The sequence below is a fragment of the Salarias fasciatus genome, chromosome 16 (genome assembly GCF_902148845.1).
Source record: "Salarias fasciatus chromosome 16, fSalaFa1.1, whole genome shotgun sequence".
NCBI classification, from domain to species: Eukaryota; Metazoa; Chordata; class Actinopteri; order Blenniiformes; family Blenniidae; genus Salarias; species Salarias fasciatus.
The window spans coordinates 11,787,640-11,804,116 of record NC_043760.1 but is presented as its reverse complement, the minus strand read 5'-3'; the positions used below and the strand labels follow the sequence as shown (position 1 = coordinate 11,804,116).

At 43.0% G+C, this 16,477-nt stretch overlaps 1 protein-coding gene across 5 annotated transcripts in view; it reads left to right on the top strand.

Moving 5' to 3' along the window:
• The first annotated feature begins 4,497 nt into the window (after positions 1 to 4,497).
• The window catches only part of gulp1a (GULP PTB domain containing engulfment adaptor 1a), an 87,167-nt gene continuing 75,187 nt past the window's right edge, over positions 4,498 to 16,477 (top strand). For 2 of the 5 annotated variants that reach the window (XM_030111452.1, XM_030111458.1), the window contains exon 1: positions 4,498 to 4,647. The gene's annotated coding sequence lies outside the window, so the exon portion shown is untranslated. The remainder of the gene's footprint in view (positions 4,648 to 16,477) is intronic. The other 3 variants (XM_030111459.1, XM_030111460.1, XM_030111453.1) reach the window with 2 other exon arrangements.

Below are 16,477 nucleotides of genomic sequence, written 5' to 3'. Positions count from 1 at the left end.
GACCCGGCTCTTTAATCCTCTGTGAAATATCGGAGCCAGACTTTGGCTGGCATGAAATGAACTTAATTTTCTTGTAAAATGCTTTAAACAAGAGCTCGCATCCAGCAGCGTAAAGCTCATCTCTCTGTCATTGCGGGCGCGCCGAGTGACCTATTTGGGTTTGAAAATGATTCTTTTTTACAGTCTCGAAGAAAGGGATTCATATATTCATTGTGATGAGTCACTCGGCTGGATAGGAGGCTTGATGTTTAGCTTTCCTCGAGGACCCCCGCAACCAGGCAGCTCCCCCAGTATTTTACATCTAAATTTAACATTAATCATCCGTTCATACCACTTACTTCCTGATAGACAGCTGCAGTAAATCCACCGCCGTTTCTGCTGAATGTGCCGCTCACTGGCGTGTTAGCATTCATCGATATAACCACGACCGCATTCAAGAGGCCGTCGCAGCACGTCTCTCGATGCTCCATGATCGAGTTCATGTATTATAATCCATCATATTACGGAGCAGTTCACTGCGACCGCAACAGATTCAGCTGCAGTAAATGGAGAAACAACCACAAAGAGGTTGGAACAATGATAAACGCTCATGAAGCCACGCGTTATTCACAGGACATCAAGGATCAGGAGCAACGAAATGTCCAAGAAGGGATTAAAAGACAACAAAACCAGATGAAGGGGCCTTCTCATGTTCCAAAGACTGGCCTTAGAGGTTAATTAGTGACTTTAAATCAGTCACAGGAGTAAATCTGTGTGGGATCCTGTGTCTCTGTGTGTGTTACCCTCATGGACCGGTGATACAGTGGACATGTGCTCTTCACACAGTCGTCTGGGAGATGATTCAGGTTCACGTAGCACTCAGGGTCTGATGTTTTTAGGTATAAATGCAGTTGGAAATGTGATATTACATGCACTTGCATGTGAAAGATGAGCACGAGGCATTATTTACACGACACAGTGTGTTGACTGCAGAGAGTCAAAGCAGAGGCCACACTGCTGCAATGATAAATCACTATTTAAAGCATCTGTTGCTTTCTTTATTCACACTGTTAGCTGTCTTCTTCTTTCTTTATGTAATGTATTGTTAGCAGACAAACTCCGCAGCATTACTGCCTCCTACTGGACGTTAACGTTGCACATCCAACCTGATCCTGTGATTTCTGCAGTCCGGGTTGTCGCCTCCTACACACACACACACACACACACACACACACACACACACACACACACACACACAACTTCTCACATACAATACCTTCATCTCTCAATCAAATGGTTAAAGGGCGTCTTTTATGTACTTGTGAATTAATGCGAGTGATTGTGACAGTTGATTTTATGTGCTTTGTGCTCATGATTATAGTGGTATATGCATGATTTCAGAGGTGAGCTCAAGATGAATTCTGCTCTCTGCAGCAGCTGATAGAAGACTCCCGATTCTTACAAAATCCAATCCAACCGAATGAAACTTTCTTTATCAAGCACTTTTTTTGTACAAATAAAATACAGCACAAAGTACTTTACAGGGTGAAAAACATAAAAAATAAAATTAAAAAAACAGAGTGTATTCTGCCCATCCCTGCTATTCTATATACATGTCAAAGACAAGTGCAGGATTTTAGTTAATTACTTCATCTGTTTGATGAAAACAGGCAGAGACGATGGCTCGTCTAACTAAACGGTGGAAAGTTCAAATAATTAAAATCTTTGAGTGTGTCCTGAGAGTTCTGGATACTAACGGACGAGGGTTTCTATGTTAATATCTTCCTAGACACGGTGTCCTGGATGCAGCTCTTACTGAACGCTCCTCTTGACCTTCTGTGTTTCCTCCAGGTACTCCGGCTTTCCTCCACAGTCCAGACAAGCGTCGGAGCTCGAATGACTGTAAATTTCCTGACGGTGTGAATGTGTGTGAGTGTGCGATCGTCTGTCTCTCTGCGTTTTGCCCGGTGATGGACCGCTGATCTCTCCAGGCCTGCCCTCCGCTCGCCGCTCCGGGGGATGAATGGCCTCCACATGGTTCATCACTGAACTCTTCAAGGTGACTGGTGTCCTTTCAGAGGAAACGAACGGTGTATGATATTACGTGTACAGGTACAGCGCGCGGTGCTGGGATCGGTGCATCCCCACCAACAGCTGATCAGTGCTTTGAGTGTTTTTTTTTAAACCTCAGTGTCAGAGAGATATATTGAGACAGGCTCAGTCTATCAGGGTCAGTTTCTGGGGTGATCGTAAATCTGTTCATAACTCTTTAAAATGTGTCAGAACCGACTTTGAATGTGACTCAAGCGAAGACCTTTGTGTTTCTGTGTTGAGACACGACTGACAGATCCTTCATTTTCAACAGTTTATACAGTTTCCCTATAAAGTGATAGGTTAATATGATCACTTTTCATTAAAGTCACAGATATTTAGAAACTATGTCTTTTTTCATCAAACATCTTTTTGAAACAGAATTTTTTTTTTATTTTGATATTTTCTTTGCAAGAGTCTGTCTGCTTTGAGCATCCCTTTTTATACTGTCTGCAAAACTGAAATCTGTGTTGTACCATTCAACATCTTTTTGACTTTCTGAGTATTTGAAGTTGAAGTTATGAAACTGAAAGCTGCACGTCTTAGATGTTTTTGTTGTTACTTTATCGAACTGTATTAGTGTAAAGCTGCGTTCTGCACTTGTGATGAACATTAATTGTGAGAAACTAGAAAGAAACTGATACAATGGCTATTTTAAAGTACAATGAAATGCTAATAAATGCAAATCTATGGCTGACACTCAAGCTGCTGTCGTAGAAATCTATATGCGAGCAGCGCCAAGTGACTGTAATGCCGGGTGACTGGAGGTATAACTTCTCACTGTACCACAGCAAAGTCAGGGGCGGTAGTTAGAAAAAAGCTGAGGAAAAAGTTTAGAAAAATATGTAGAGAGCACAACTGATATGTTTTCTGGAAAAAGTGTTTTAGAAAAAAAATTAAAAATCAGCTGTGTGAACTATCTGAACTATTTTCAGTGTGAAGGATGTTTGAGTGGATGAAGAACGGGGAGCACCACCGTGCTCAGGAAACTCATTTCAGCTGCTCGTGTCCTGATCTCATTCTTTGGGTCATGGTCGTAGGCGAGGGTGAGGATGGCGTCTGACTGGTAAACACAGACTTTCCTCTTCACCTTCACACTTCATGCGTCTTCGTGTGACGGTGCCAGGAGGACGTCAGGGCAGACGCCACCCTCTGGCTCCCCACATGGCGCCCGCCTGGCCTCGGCTGCACTTTGACAGCCTGTCCTCGAGGATCACCAACAGAAATTGGAGATGATGCAAAACCGATCAAAACCGAACAGATCCAACTTAAAGCATGGGCCTTTAAACTCGGTTGTTGACTCTCAAGCCAGAGATGAGCTGGTCAACTGATCCACGGAAATCCACATTGGTCCTCCTTTATCTGAGGTTTGACTATTGGTAAGAATCTATTCACTGGTACTGACTTTCCCAGGAAGTACTCTAACCCCATAACTGGCACATTCTGGGACCAACACCGCAGTCTTCCCACACGAAGGTGCATCTGAGATTCAATGTAGAGGCATATCAGCCAAAACAACCCCACAACATCCATAACATCCAGGTGGAGCTCATCCGCTCCTGAAGTTTTATTTTTTTTACTACCCTGGAGGTAGGATGAAGGGATTTGAAGCCTCAAGCTCTGCCTCCTGTGAGGAAGGCGGGTCACCTGGGTTCAGGAGATCAAGTGGTCCTTCCATATCCCCGCATGTGCAATATACAGTATAAAACAATATACCCAGAAATGTGCAACATACAATATAATATACTGTGAACTGTGCAATAAATAATACAATATATCCCTGAAATGTGTAATATTCAATACAACATACCCCTGAGTGTGCAATGTACAACAATACAATCAACCTTGAAATATGTCATTAATGCACATACATGTATCATGAAATGCACAGCATATAATATAATACACCCTTGAAAAATATACAGTAGGCAACTACTGAATGTGCAATAAATTACAATGTACCCTTGAAATGTGAATTTTTCAATACCATATACCCTCAAAGAGTAATTTATAATACTCCTTAAATGTGAATAATAAAATGCAGTGTAGCCTCAGATTAACCTGTAATTGTGAATTAATGTGGAATGAGGGTGTCACAATTTCCCAGAAATTATTACTGATATCCAATTTAATGTATCACCTTTAAAACAAAGCAGCCACAGTAACTCAGAAGTGCTGATTAAAGTGTTTTTTTTCGTGTGTGTTTTCCCAGCCGGGGTCGAGTTAAAGCCATTGTTCCCACTGGAGCGTTGTCGTGAGTGGGCTGCGGCTGGCGGAGCTGCGCCCGGGCCCGGCGGAGCGCACCCTTCCTCCCGGACTTCCTCCCTGCGTTTGAACCGCGCGGCTCCTCCGGCGGAGCCCCGGAGCTTGTTGACGTCAGCAAACTTACCGAGCAGCTGTGGAGGCGAGCCGAGGAGGAGGAGGAGGAGGAGGAGGGGGAGGAAGAGAGGAGAGGAGAGGAGGAGGAGCGGAGGAGCTGCTGGATGTGGAGCTCGGACTGCGCGCACCGCTCCCGACCCGGTGGGCTTCTATTATTTCCTGCGGGGCCGCTCGGACTTGTTTCTGGCTCTCTCCCGGGTGAGTACCCGCCTCTCTCTCTTTCTTCCCTTCTCTCTCTCTGTGTCTCTCTCTCTCTCTCTCCACCCTTCACCCCCGGTCTCCGCCTGCCTCTCTCAGCCGAGATTCGCGCACCGCTCCCCGGACTCCGCAGCTCCACTTTCCCGGCCGGTGTTGTTGTTGTTGTTGTTGTTGTGGCTGTTTCTCACTTTCCCCTTCCTCACGGACAACTTACCGCGGCTTCTGTTTGGGAACTTTTAGTGAGCGTGGGTGTTTTTTTTGTTTTGTTTTTTTTTACGGGGATTGGTTGTTTTTGTTTAGTTGAAGGAATTCATTCCACTCCTTGAATCTAACGGGGAAAGTTTGTTGCGCAAGTCGGTGCAAGGTGGAAGGAGCGAACGAGTTCGGCTTTTTCCTCTGTTTTCGCCTCTTTTGTCGTCGCTCTTTCACGAGTAAAACCCACATTTTGCATTTTGCATGTTACGATTCCAGGCAACCAGTAAAATATAAGCCAGCGCTCACATTTGCAGGGGGAAATATATATTGTAATTGTATTTTACGCACGTTTTACGCATTTTAACCGACAGCTGATTTTCAACACTCTGCTTTGTGTTGTAAAACTGTATTTTGTTAATCGGATGTGAAGCAATCGGCTGAGCTGATCTTCACCAGTTTGCTTTGTGTGAGTTCATGTGGGGCACAGTGCACATCCCAATAAAGAGGCAGCTTTAGAATTGCATCATATCCTGCATCCACAGCGGATCGCTGCGGGAGATCCAGGATAATAACTTTGGGAAATGCTCTGTAGCACCGACGATCCAAGTGCAGACACTCCACTATCAGGATGGACAAGGATCCTCTGTCTTGGTCTCACTTCTGCTTTTGCACCCTCCTAATTTCATAGACAGAGTCACTGTTTTCTCCATTCTTCCTCAGTTGTGAAATCAAGAGGGGATGGTTCAGGGGAAGACTTGTTGAGGTCAGCGATTAAACAGTTTCACAAATCCCTCACCCACCCCCGGCCGGTCTGTCTCCCCCGAACAGGTTGATAGTGCAACACAGCCCCGGCAGCGGTGGCTGAATGGCTGCTCTTGGAGTGGCTCATCTCCTGTGCTGTGGAAATCAGGGTGAATTAGCCTTGAGGCTCCTGGCAAATTGCATTTTTTTTCCTCCCCTGCCTGTCTCCCAGGTTTCCAGCAGTCAGCCAGAGCATGGGACAAAGTGGTCACGGAGAGCTGATTTCAGAGAGAGTTAAACAAAGGTCGTGTAAATTTCATGGCAGTCCACACACTGGACTTCAGGAACTTCTCCCTCTCCTTCCTCCTGGCTCGCTATGTGGTCGCCGCCTTGGGATTTACTGTGTCGGAACAGCCAACAGCTCGGGGTGAAATATTTATAGCGGCGCGCTATTGTCTTTTGGAAATATGTCTGCTGTCTCTGGTGGCAGAATTATAATCAGTGCAGGTGCACTTAAAGCATGAGGCACTGCTTCATTTAACGTGGAGCCAATCAGGGGTCAGGTGTCATCTCTGGAAATTACTCTCCGAGCCGGTATGCTTCCCATTTAGGATCCAGTAATATGATAAAGCAGCCACCTCTGCTCCTGCCACGGGCCCACTTGTTAAACCTTTGTAGCCTTGGCTCGCTTTCTTCACTCCCTTTCGCTCTTTAGGTCCAGTGTTTTGGCACATGTCTTAGTTAATCAGTGATTTTCGACTTATTTTTCTTTCCATTTGATCAGTGAGTTGTCCCGTGTGAACCTGCCTGGGTGGCATGAATACAAATCAGCTGGAAGGACCGAACATATCAGCTTTCTAAGATTAATTTGTCTCATTTAGTTTAAATTATTTCAGTACATTCCCTTTGCAAATAAAAGCATGTTACGCTTTTCCCCCCCCAACAGCTCTGCCTCTCCTGTGGTTTGTCATTCTGTCACAGTCTGAATTATTCTCTAGATGGAACATGCAGAGCTGAATGTATCTGGTCCAGTGTGATCATTAGAGGAATGCGGCTTAACAGTTATTTTTAATTTCTTATGTTTGTTTCTGTTTCAAGTTTTAGAACACATTTTGAAAGAGTGAGGACAAATAAAACTTTCAAAAAGACTTGCGGTGTTTTGACCAACTGGAACACTCCAACTTGGTTTTTCCAAAGAAGAGACGTCTTTCTCGATTCAGAAATTTTGACGTCACTGAAATGCGAATAGTTACCGGTTATATCAGCTGCAGTGATCCTGCACAGGAAAATGCAGGATGGATGGATGGAAATGCAACATTAGCTGTACTTCCTGCCGTGTTCGTTTTTGCAAAAGCTAATTGCTCAAGACAGTTTTAACACTGCCACCTAGTGGTTGAACTGTAGTGCTGTTGCATCTTTCGTAGAGTATTGTGATATAATTTGTTAAATTCCAACTTATATTGTTATTTTTTGCCGATACATTTTCCTTCTTAATGTTTTAGTGAAGCTGCATCGTGTTAAAATGACTCTGCATTAGTTGTACTACTGGCAGTCAAGGTGTTTTTATTCGCTATTCAGAAACTCTCATAGAAATAATTCTGATTTACCTGTAATTTCTGTTTCTCTCATCTGTTGCCAACAATCACTTGTCCAATTTTTTTTTTAGTTTTATTTTTTAATCTTGTTTTTCTTGAGTTAAAAGCAGAATTCAAAGATGTTACATAAAAGACGCTCAGGGTGCTTCAGTCAAACTTCAAACGGTGGATGAAAACATCGAGGAAGTGAGGGAAATGTCACATTTCTGTTAGTTTCCTTTTTTTTTAGTTCACAGGAGGAGATTTGACTTGAATGAATTTCAAACAGAATTGTAGGCAGATGAAACAGATGCTGCATGTTGATTTAATTATTACCTTTCAAGATGTGAAAATAGAATAGGTGTGTTTTTATGATGGTGCCCAGGCCAACGTGGAGTTTCTTCCCAATAGCTGGAGCAGTTGAAGGAAAAGAATAAATGTGTTTCTGTTGTGTTAAAAGTGGGGGACTGTTGGTTACTTTTTAACTATTTCTTGTTAATGTGATCTTTGATGCAAACCGATTGTCTTCAGATATCAAATGCATAATGATTTAGGGGAGGATCATCAATGGATTCGGAGTGAGGGGGCCAGGCATTTCACTTTTTTTTTTGTGTACCTGAGTGTTTAATTACTTGAGTTGAGACCAGTCTCAAGATCACGTTTTCAACGTACTGGTGTTGAATCACTCTTGCACCTTTGAAGTCTTGGTCTGGTCTTGGTCTTGACCAATCGCCAACCTCTGTTGCTGAAAAATGAAGCCAATGCAGTGGAGAAAAGATGTAATTCTAGGGAATTTCCAGCAGGGGGCGATGATGTTGGTTTCAAAACGAGCCCAAGTCCCATTGGAACCCATTCAAAAGTGCTGAATTTCAGTGCAAAAAAAGCATATTAGAAGCCTGGTTTCAGAACATGCATTGGTTTCTATTGCTAGTTTACACAACCGTGTCGGCTTGACCAGAGAACCATATTCATATAAATCATGTGTTGATTTTATTTTATGAGTCAAAGTTTTCATTATGAGTTTTCAATCAAAATGTTCAATATGGTTATGTACTGCTCGACTCAATCCAAACGTGATTTCAGAACGCTCTGGGTGACGTGACGTCGGTTCCGTCCGTCTTTTATTACATATTCATCCTTTATTGTGGGGATGTTTTTCACCTGTCATCGTTTTACCTCTTGATAAATTCATGCTTAATGCAGACTGTTACTGTTGATGAAAAGTTTTATCATTTCGTGTGGCTTCATTTAGCTTTAACAACAGTCTGTATGGTGAAACAGTCTAAATGCAATGTTAAGAAATCAGACTTGAACAACATATCCATTAACTTTATCACAATATTACATTCCTTTTATGACTTTTTTTTTGTTTTTTAGGTCATATAACTTAGAAATTCAAATATTCTGCTGAATACAGTAGTGGCCCACTAGGTAACACTGTATGACAGGTCTGTTTGCCACAGTGGACCAACAGCGCAGGTAACATGTCACCAAAAAGAAAAAGATACACCGCTGGGTTTAAACTAAACATAAAACTTGAGAAACCTGAGACTAATGTGCACAAAAAAACCCCAAAAACTTATCTTCACTGAAAGCCCACTACTCGTGGGCTAAATATATTGTTCTTTTCCTTTGGCCACGAGTTTGAGGATGTGTCCAACGTTAACATGAATTGTTTTGATGTCAGTGCAGTCAAACGAGGGTTACTTTAGGTTCGCTGCAGCAGGATTTCTCACTGCTAGCAGGCTGGTGTGGGTGGTGAGCACAATCTGTTACCTGCTGAGCCAGTCTCCAGCTACCCTGACATGTCTGCTTGTTGGTGTATGCTTTAAGCACATTGAGCCCCTCTTCTTCTTTTCCTGAAAATGTTCAACAGGAGAGAAATTACTTCAAAATGATGTGAAGTCACAAAGTGATTTTTAGTCAGTGTCAGTTACAGACTGTGAAAGAAAAATGCCCAATTTCTGCGTCTAATTATTGGTTCACAGGAAGGTTCAGTACTCTATGAAGTAGGAACTTCATCCATCAGCTGGCGATCGCTCCGTGACTGACGACATGATCTCTGCCCACCCATGCTCTCCCGACTGCTCTCTGTCACCACAAACCCTGTTTCCGCGGGTTCGTCCTCCCACCCGGAGCTGTTCTGCTGTCAGATCACTGCAAAGTGATGCGACTTCAGCCTCTGTTGGAAACATCAAACGGTTCTTCGCCTGCCGTGACTCATGCCGCCGTCACCTGTGGAATCAAAAACGTGGCGGGGGGGCAGATTAGAACGCCTCTTTTCACTGGATCAGCATGTTTATCCTCATCTGTATTTGAAGGGAATGCCTTCATGTAGTTTAAAAGAAGACGGCGCGGGGATATCTGGGCCTTTCTTTGTTGAGATAATTGATCGTTTTTGTGTCGCCGGGCTCAGGTGTTGTCTCATCATCGCTGTGATGGAATGTGCGCTTCCTATACAACTCGATAAATCAGGAGCGTTGACAGATGAGACGGCTGACGGAGCTTCGAGTCGCTGCCTGTTTCCACACTCGCCTCTCGTTCCCTTTGTGTCAGTCCTTCGTGGTTGAACCAGCATTGTTTCATTAAATAAAAGGCTTCATTCCAGCACTAATGGAGCCTCTTTGTTGCCCGTATGAAGCATTACTCCGGGAGAATATTAAGACCTACAAAGAGTACAAAAAAAAAAAAAAAAAGTTCAGCTCAAGACCTAGGCACTCAAGAAGTATATTTAAATTTGGTGCTTCTGATGTTTGAAAATAAGACTGTGTGTCACTTTCTGCTCCTTAAAGCCCACACAGTGCCGTACTGTCAGGCCCACAACCTGCACTGTACATTTTAGTCAGTGTTCAGTGAGCATACGACCAAAGCCAAGCTGGTGAATGGGTGTGTCGAGGCCAGTGCTGTGAGGTTTGGGTTACTGTAATTGCATGAAATAAATCGTTGGGTTATATGCTTGGGACTTTCTCAAGATCAGTTGTAGAAACCAGTGTGAACGCTTCCTTGACATGTTGAGATTGATTACTTATGAATGGCATGGACTGTTTGGTTTCATTAGAAAAACAAATAACAGCGCCCACTAGTGGCACCACCTCACAACAGCATTTCTGTGTAAACGGGACATTGTTTTCAAAATGTTGCCACATAAATACAAAACTTTTCTGACATGAAAATGTTGAAAGGGAATGTTGTCGCTTGAAACTTTGTCGTTTAAAGTGGATCTTAGCATTATTATCTTAGCTGGCTGTTCTTCTTTGAAACTCTTAGATGAACTTATTTTTTCCTGACTTCATATATCTTCTGGCTTAATTTTGTACTTTTTGTTAGATTAATTCATCTTCACTGATCTTTTTTTCCCTGCAACTCTAAATTAACTCAGCATTTTTGTGACTTTTATTGCTGCTTAATTCATCCTGGACTAGTTTATCCAAACCATATGTTTGTTTTCTAAGTGTATTATATTTCCCCTGCCCTAAACTGAGTTTAGTTAAATTTGCCTTAGGATATCTTAGCTAGCTGTCTGGCTAGGACCAAAAAAATGAAAGTCTTGAAACGCGTGGGCTACGATTAGGGGTTAGTCAAAATCCTTACAGTGTGTTTACATTCAAATGTTGGAGGGATTATCAGATGGATTATCAGATGTATCGACATAAATCATGTGGAAAATTTTGAGTCGAAAAATATCCTAAGCAACAAACAACAGCGCCATCTAGAGGAAGCTGAGGAAAACAAAACAAAAAAAAGCTCGGAAAATGTCTTGTTGCCTGACGTAGTAATGACTGAGTAATGACAAGCCGCAGGCACTGATCAATATATGGACCCATGACGATACATCGCAGCTGCTTTTAGCCACAAGAAGAATTATGTTTTTGAATTGTTCTATTGCTTGTTGTGTGTGTGCATGTGTGTGTGTGTGTGTGTGTGTGTGTGTAGTGAGCTTAATGAAGTGGATTGCCATTTCCATGACTCTGTCCTTGTCGTGATCTGATGTGTGTTTTATTTGAATAAAAGCATTCCTTGACAGAATATGGAACATGATCAATTAGGCTTTTCGATAGATTTCGTTGATGCATGTTTTTGGCAAGGCAACACAAACAGCCAGTGGTCCTGAGAGCGGCTCATCAACGAGCCAGCCGAGTGGTTGAAACATTCTGTGGATTAAGAAATAACATTTTTGGAGACATGAAATTGAATTAAAATTGAGTCAGTGCTTCCTGAAGTTTTATTTAAACCGTGTGTCACCGTTTTGGCTCGCCAAAACAAATTAGACTCACCAAATCGCAGTAATTGTTTTGCTGCTCCTGAAGGTCATTTGGCTCGACAATAAAAATAAGTGAGCAAACTTTTTTAAACCCCTTGATATTTTTTTTTTTTTTTTACATGCAGCACTTTGGCTTAAACACACGTTTGGCTTCTCCTGGATACAAACCCATGCCTTGTAACTCACCGGGAGTCTTGTCCGGACTAATGTAATAGAGCGTCGTCCAATAAGAGAACGTGAGGCTGTATAAAATGCCCGAAACTTAAATTAAACGAGCCCGTATCATGGTACATTTTCTTGCCCGCGGCAGTCGTTCATTGCCCCCGCTCCTCCCCATGAAAAAGCCAAATGAGTCAAGGGTAAATAAGTCTGCCAAACGCGTGAATGGAACAAGGTGCTGGTGGTAATGAAAACTTTCAGCATGATAAATGAAGCATCTTATTGGCCTCGCTCCTGGGATCCCACATCGCCTAACCAAGATGGAAATTGCTTTTTTCCTGTGAAATATTTCCCGTGCCCGCACCTTCAGGTGTCCACACGCGATCGGCGTTTAGGACCTCTTTGGCGTGCGTCCTCGTGATTCCTTCGTGCTGGATTTGCTTCTGGCACTGAAATGTGATGAGGCTTATAAATATGTGCAGGAAGAGGCAGTAAGAGCGGCGGCCGTACTGGCAGAGCCCTGAGAGGTCGGGGGCAAGTTTACGGCCGAAACTGGAGTCATCAGAGTCTCTTTGAGCCACTGATCACTAGTTTCTCCTGTGGCACGCTCGTGCAAAGCTGAGCTCATTTATTTTTGAAAAGGCAGCTTATTAATGCATGTGTAAGACGCTGCATCTCGTAACCTTGCAGCACTGATGTGTTTAGCTACTCTGCGGCTCCACGAAAATATAGATCAGAGGTAATTTTGTTAATTAGATGCTCAGACAAGGCCGGAGTTTGATTTGTTGCCAAGCCCTGGGGGGTTTCGCCACAGTTCCCAATGATACGATTGAGTTTTTTATGAATTCAGAATTGGCTTTCTGTAGATTTCCTTGACTTTCTCTGCTAGTTTAATAGAATTGAATACATATCAGACGCAGCTCGGATTAAACATGCATTTTACTGCAGTTATTTCACCCTGAGTATTTGCCATAGATGCGTACACAGCTCCTCTGTGTTTACAATAAAGCATAAACTCGTGTTCATGCTATATATGCTAATAAGATTCATAGCTGACAGCTGATGGTATTGCTCAGTGGACTATTAAATAGAGCAAAAGAAATATGAAAAGATTGCATTAGATGAGATTAAGTAGATATTTTCTTGTCCGCTGGGGAAATGTGACTTGGTTGTTATGAAGGCAGAACCGTCGACAGACAGGAGCAAACACATTATGTGTGTAAAACGGGCAGAAATGCTAAACTAAAGAGCTGAGCGGGTCGGGAAATTTGTGTTTCTATGCAGTAGATCCTACGCTGCAGCAGAGTCTGATTATTTACCATTCAGATGGTGCAAAAGACATGCATTTGTAGCATGAGTAAAAGAGTTCTGTACGGGTTGCAGCCTCAAAAATTTGTCTTCTCTGCCGAAGCACAGCCTTCCTGTGCTGTTGGTTCTTGTTTGATGGATTGGATTCTAATGAAGACACACATTGGTAATTTCATAACTTCATTGTTTTTATTTTACATATACAGAAGCTCCAAAAATGACCATGTGAACATCCGCAAGTAAATGACTGACATTATAATGACCCACAGATGGTAACATGGATGGAATTATTGTTGTACTTTGCTGCTGCAACTATTAATTGGCTATTTTCTTTTCAGTAAATGCAGAATCAGCATTCACCATTTGAGGGGGGAATAAAGAAATTTCTTTTGTTTAGCCATGTTTAAATAGAATTAAATCAGCGAGTTTATAGTTTCATTTTGGCGTGATTCTAACATAGTGATAAGTATATTATGTGACATAGACTCCATAAATTGGGGTCAACTTGAATTACCAGTGACAGTTGCTGCAGTGTTCCTCAGTACACAGACATTTTTCCTCTTTTTTTTTTTTTCCCCCTCTTCCAGATTATGCACACTATTTTTTCTTACTGCATTTCTTTTTGGTGTTCACATCTCTACCTCATAGCAGCAATAAGAATTTATGGTCGTCTTTGGTTGCACGATCATAAAATGACAGTCATCCGCCTGTTCCCTCTGAGTGTTCTACAGATTTTGTCCCACGCTGAAAAATGGGATGCACTAATATCAAACGTTTTGCTTTTAGCTGATACTGAGTGCTGATATGCGTTCTTATGCCATTAAGTGTCATTTCCAACAACTTATCCTGAACTAAAACTTTTAAACTTGCTGGCCGTACCGGACTGAAGGGGTCTTTATGTGATTCAGGCCCTCTGTACCGTGTGTACTGTAGACCGCAGACGAAGAAACAGAGTTTGCTGTGCGTTGCCATGCAGATCGCTCTTAATGAGTGTATCAGTATGTATGTGAGCCCTGAAACTCTTTAGCATGGAGCACGCCTCCTGAATCCACTGAGTAGTTAAAGTAATGAGGAACATCAGGCTAACTGTTTGTCCAAATATCACTGGTGATTGAGTCGTTGCTGTACGAGTTAGTTTTCGTCCAGCCTCTTGATACTTCAGCAGAACATAATTGACAGTCTGTCTTACTTCTTGTCATCCTCATAAATATTAATCAGTCTCTAAACTGCTGACGTTGCTCGTGCTCTCAGCAGGCCTACTGGCAGCTCTGCTAACAGATGATGTCCCGTTATACCGGTCAGGCTGTGTCTTTTTGAATACCAGTATACAGCATTAGACCTGATACTGGTATCGGTATCATTGCGTCTCTCGTTTAAAGACTCCATCATAAATACCCACCGTTTCTCTGGAACTCTCAAAATGGCAATGTCTTTAATCAGATTCACACACTGAGAGCAGTTCCCGCCTGTAAGATGGGTCTGGACGTGGATCTGTGCTGCAAAATGACCCTTTGAGACGCAAGCCTTTTGACTCGAATGAAACATTTCAGAAATATTTCTCAAGGAAAAGAAAACACATTCCAGCCTGCTTTAAGTGCAAATTTCCTGGAACCGTCAGTCACATCGAGACCGCTGACTGTTCATTTGAGAAGAACTGAACAATTTCCTGCTGATGACGCCGCGACACGATCGGATGAATCCATCTTCTTTTTGTTACTGGCACACGCTCTTTTTCCTAACGTCAGTGCCAAGGTTTTGAACAGAACAAACAAGAAGTGTAAAAACCCAACACAGCCTTCCAGGTGTCTGGGTACTGAGCTGGTTGCTTATTTCATGTGTGACGCTGTCGGGATGCAACATGAAGGCCGCCCTGCTTCCAGTTTGTTGAAGTCCTGCAGCTGCTTCACCTGGCTGAGCTTCACCAGACCTGAATCAGCAGCTCCCCGTTCATTCAAGAAACTCATTAAAGCCTCTTTTGTGCCTCCTCTTTGATAATCAGTCGGAAGATAATTCGATTATTGTTGCAGATAAATTTTCTGACACTACCTTCCTTGATTCGGCGCTTTAGATCAAACCTTTGAAGCTCCGGCCGCGATATGAATTTCAATGAGCGATTTCAAACATGTCACGCCGCAAAGTAATTTGGAGTAATGTTTGAGTTATTAGTTTGGAGAGCCGGCCGTCGGTGATTGCAGGCAGAGAAAGGTGAGCGAGTGCGGCGCCTTGCCTGTTGACATTTGGAGGGAAAGTCTCGATTGATGTTGCAGCCGAATCACACGGGAGACAAAGGAAACAAACACCCGTTTGGTGGGAAAAAAAAAAAAAAGTGAACAGACGAGCTCCCACCGACCTTTTTATATTTCTGCTCCAGTGTTCAGCCGTCCTGTCGGAGACGAATCACATCCGCTGATTTGATTTAATGCGGCCGTCGTGATTCTCGCTGCGTGCGGCTCCGCATGCTGCGGCCTCTTCCCGCCTCTTGCGCCGTCCCTGCTAACTGCTCTGAAACCAGTCCTGTCGCCTCACGTGTTTAGCCCTTTATATTTGCTTCGTTCTTTCAGCGGACGCCACTGCTGACCTCTGTCTCGCGTTCCGCAGAACGACATTGATGGCTGCTTTTTGAAATTTGCCACACGTTTCAATGAATAAGAATCTTCCCGCGGTGCAATTTCCTGATGAGCGGGCTCCCGTCTTTCCACCAGATAAGCTAATGGGATGAGGAACGCAGCTTCTCACTATTAGCTATCAGAATTCGATGGTGACAGTGGCTATAAATAGACTGAATGTGAATCACATCGGAGGTTTTCGCCTTCATGCATGTTATCTGTTGCTCCTCGCCGTCGCCTCAGTGCTTATTTCTACCGACACATTCACCGCATGCACTCTTTCATTTTATGTGGAAATTAGGGTCGTAGAACTCCTTCTGCATCTGCCTTTTAGTGGTCAGAAACATCTCTGAAGTCCAATCTCTCACTTTGGACTGCATTTATATTCCTACCCCTCTGTGGTGCTTGGAGCCACTTGAAAACACAACTGTTGGAAAATGTCTGTCAAGGTGGAGCTTTCTGAAAATACTTTATTGTTGTTATTAGCAAATGCTTACAAGCTAATCTAAGTCCAGTGATGGGCGTTTTAGGTGTTCTTTTACATGACAGCTATGCTCAGAGCCACTGGAAATACAACTTTTTAGAAATGCTCGGATTTCGTCTCCATGTAAAATGGGGAGAAAATTCAACTTTTATGAAAAATTGCTTCTGTGCAACTCACAGTTGTTAATGCTTATAGTGGATCGGTTTCTATATATGTGTGTGTGTTTTCATGACAAAAGAGCACAGACTGGTGGCCCAACATGAAAACTACATTCATGTTTTCATCATTCTGCTAATGAGCAGGCAGGATAGGCTCCACCAACAGCTACCTGCTGATCACTCCGCTCTACCAGATATACAACGAATTAGTCAAAGTAATGAGTCAAAGCATGGAAAGACTGAGATCGGGATAAGAACCAAACTTGAAAAACGAAGTGTGTGATTTTAAGTCAGCCGCCTTGCCTCTTTCTAACCACTCACTCCTCTAACTGTATTTCCACACA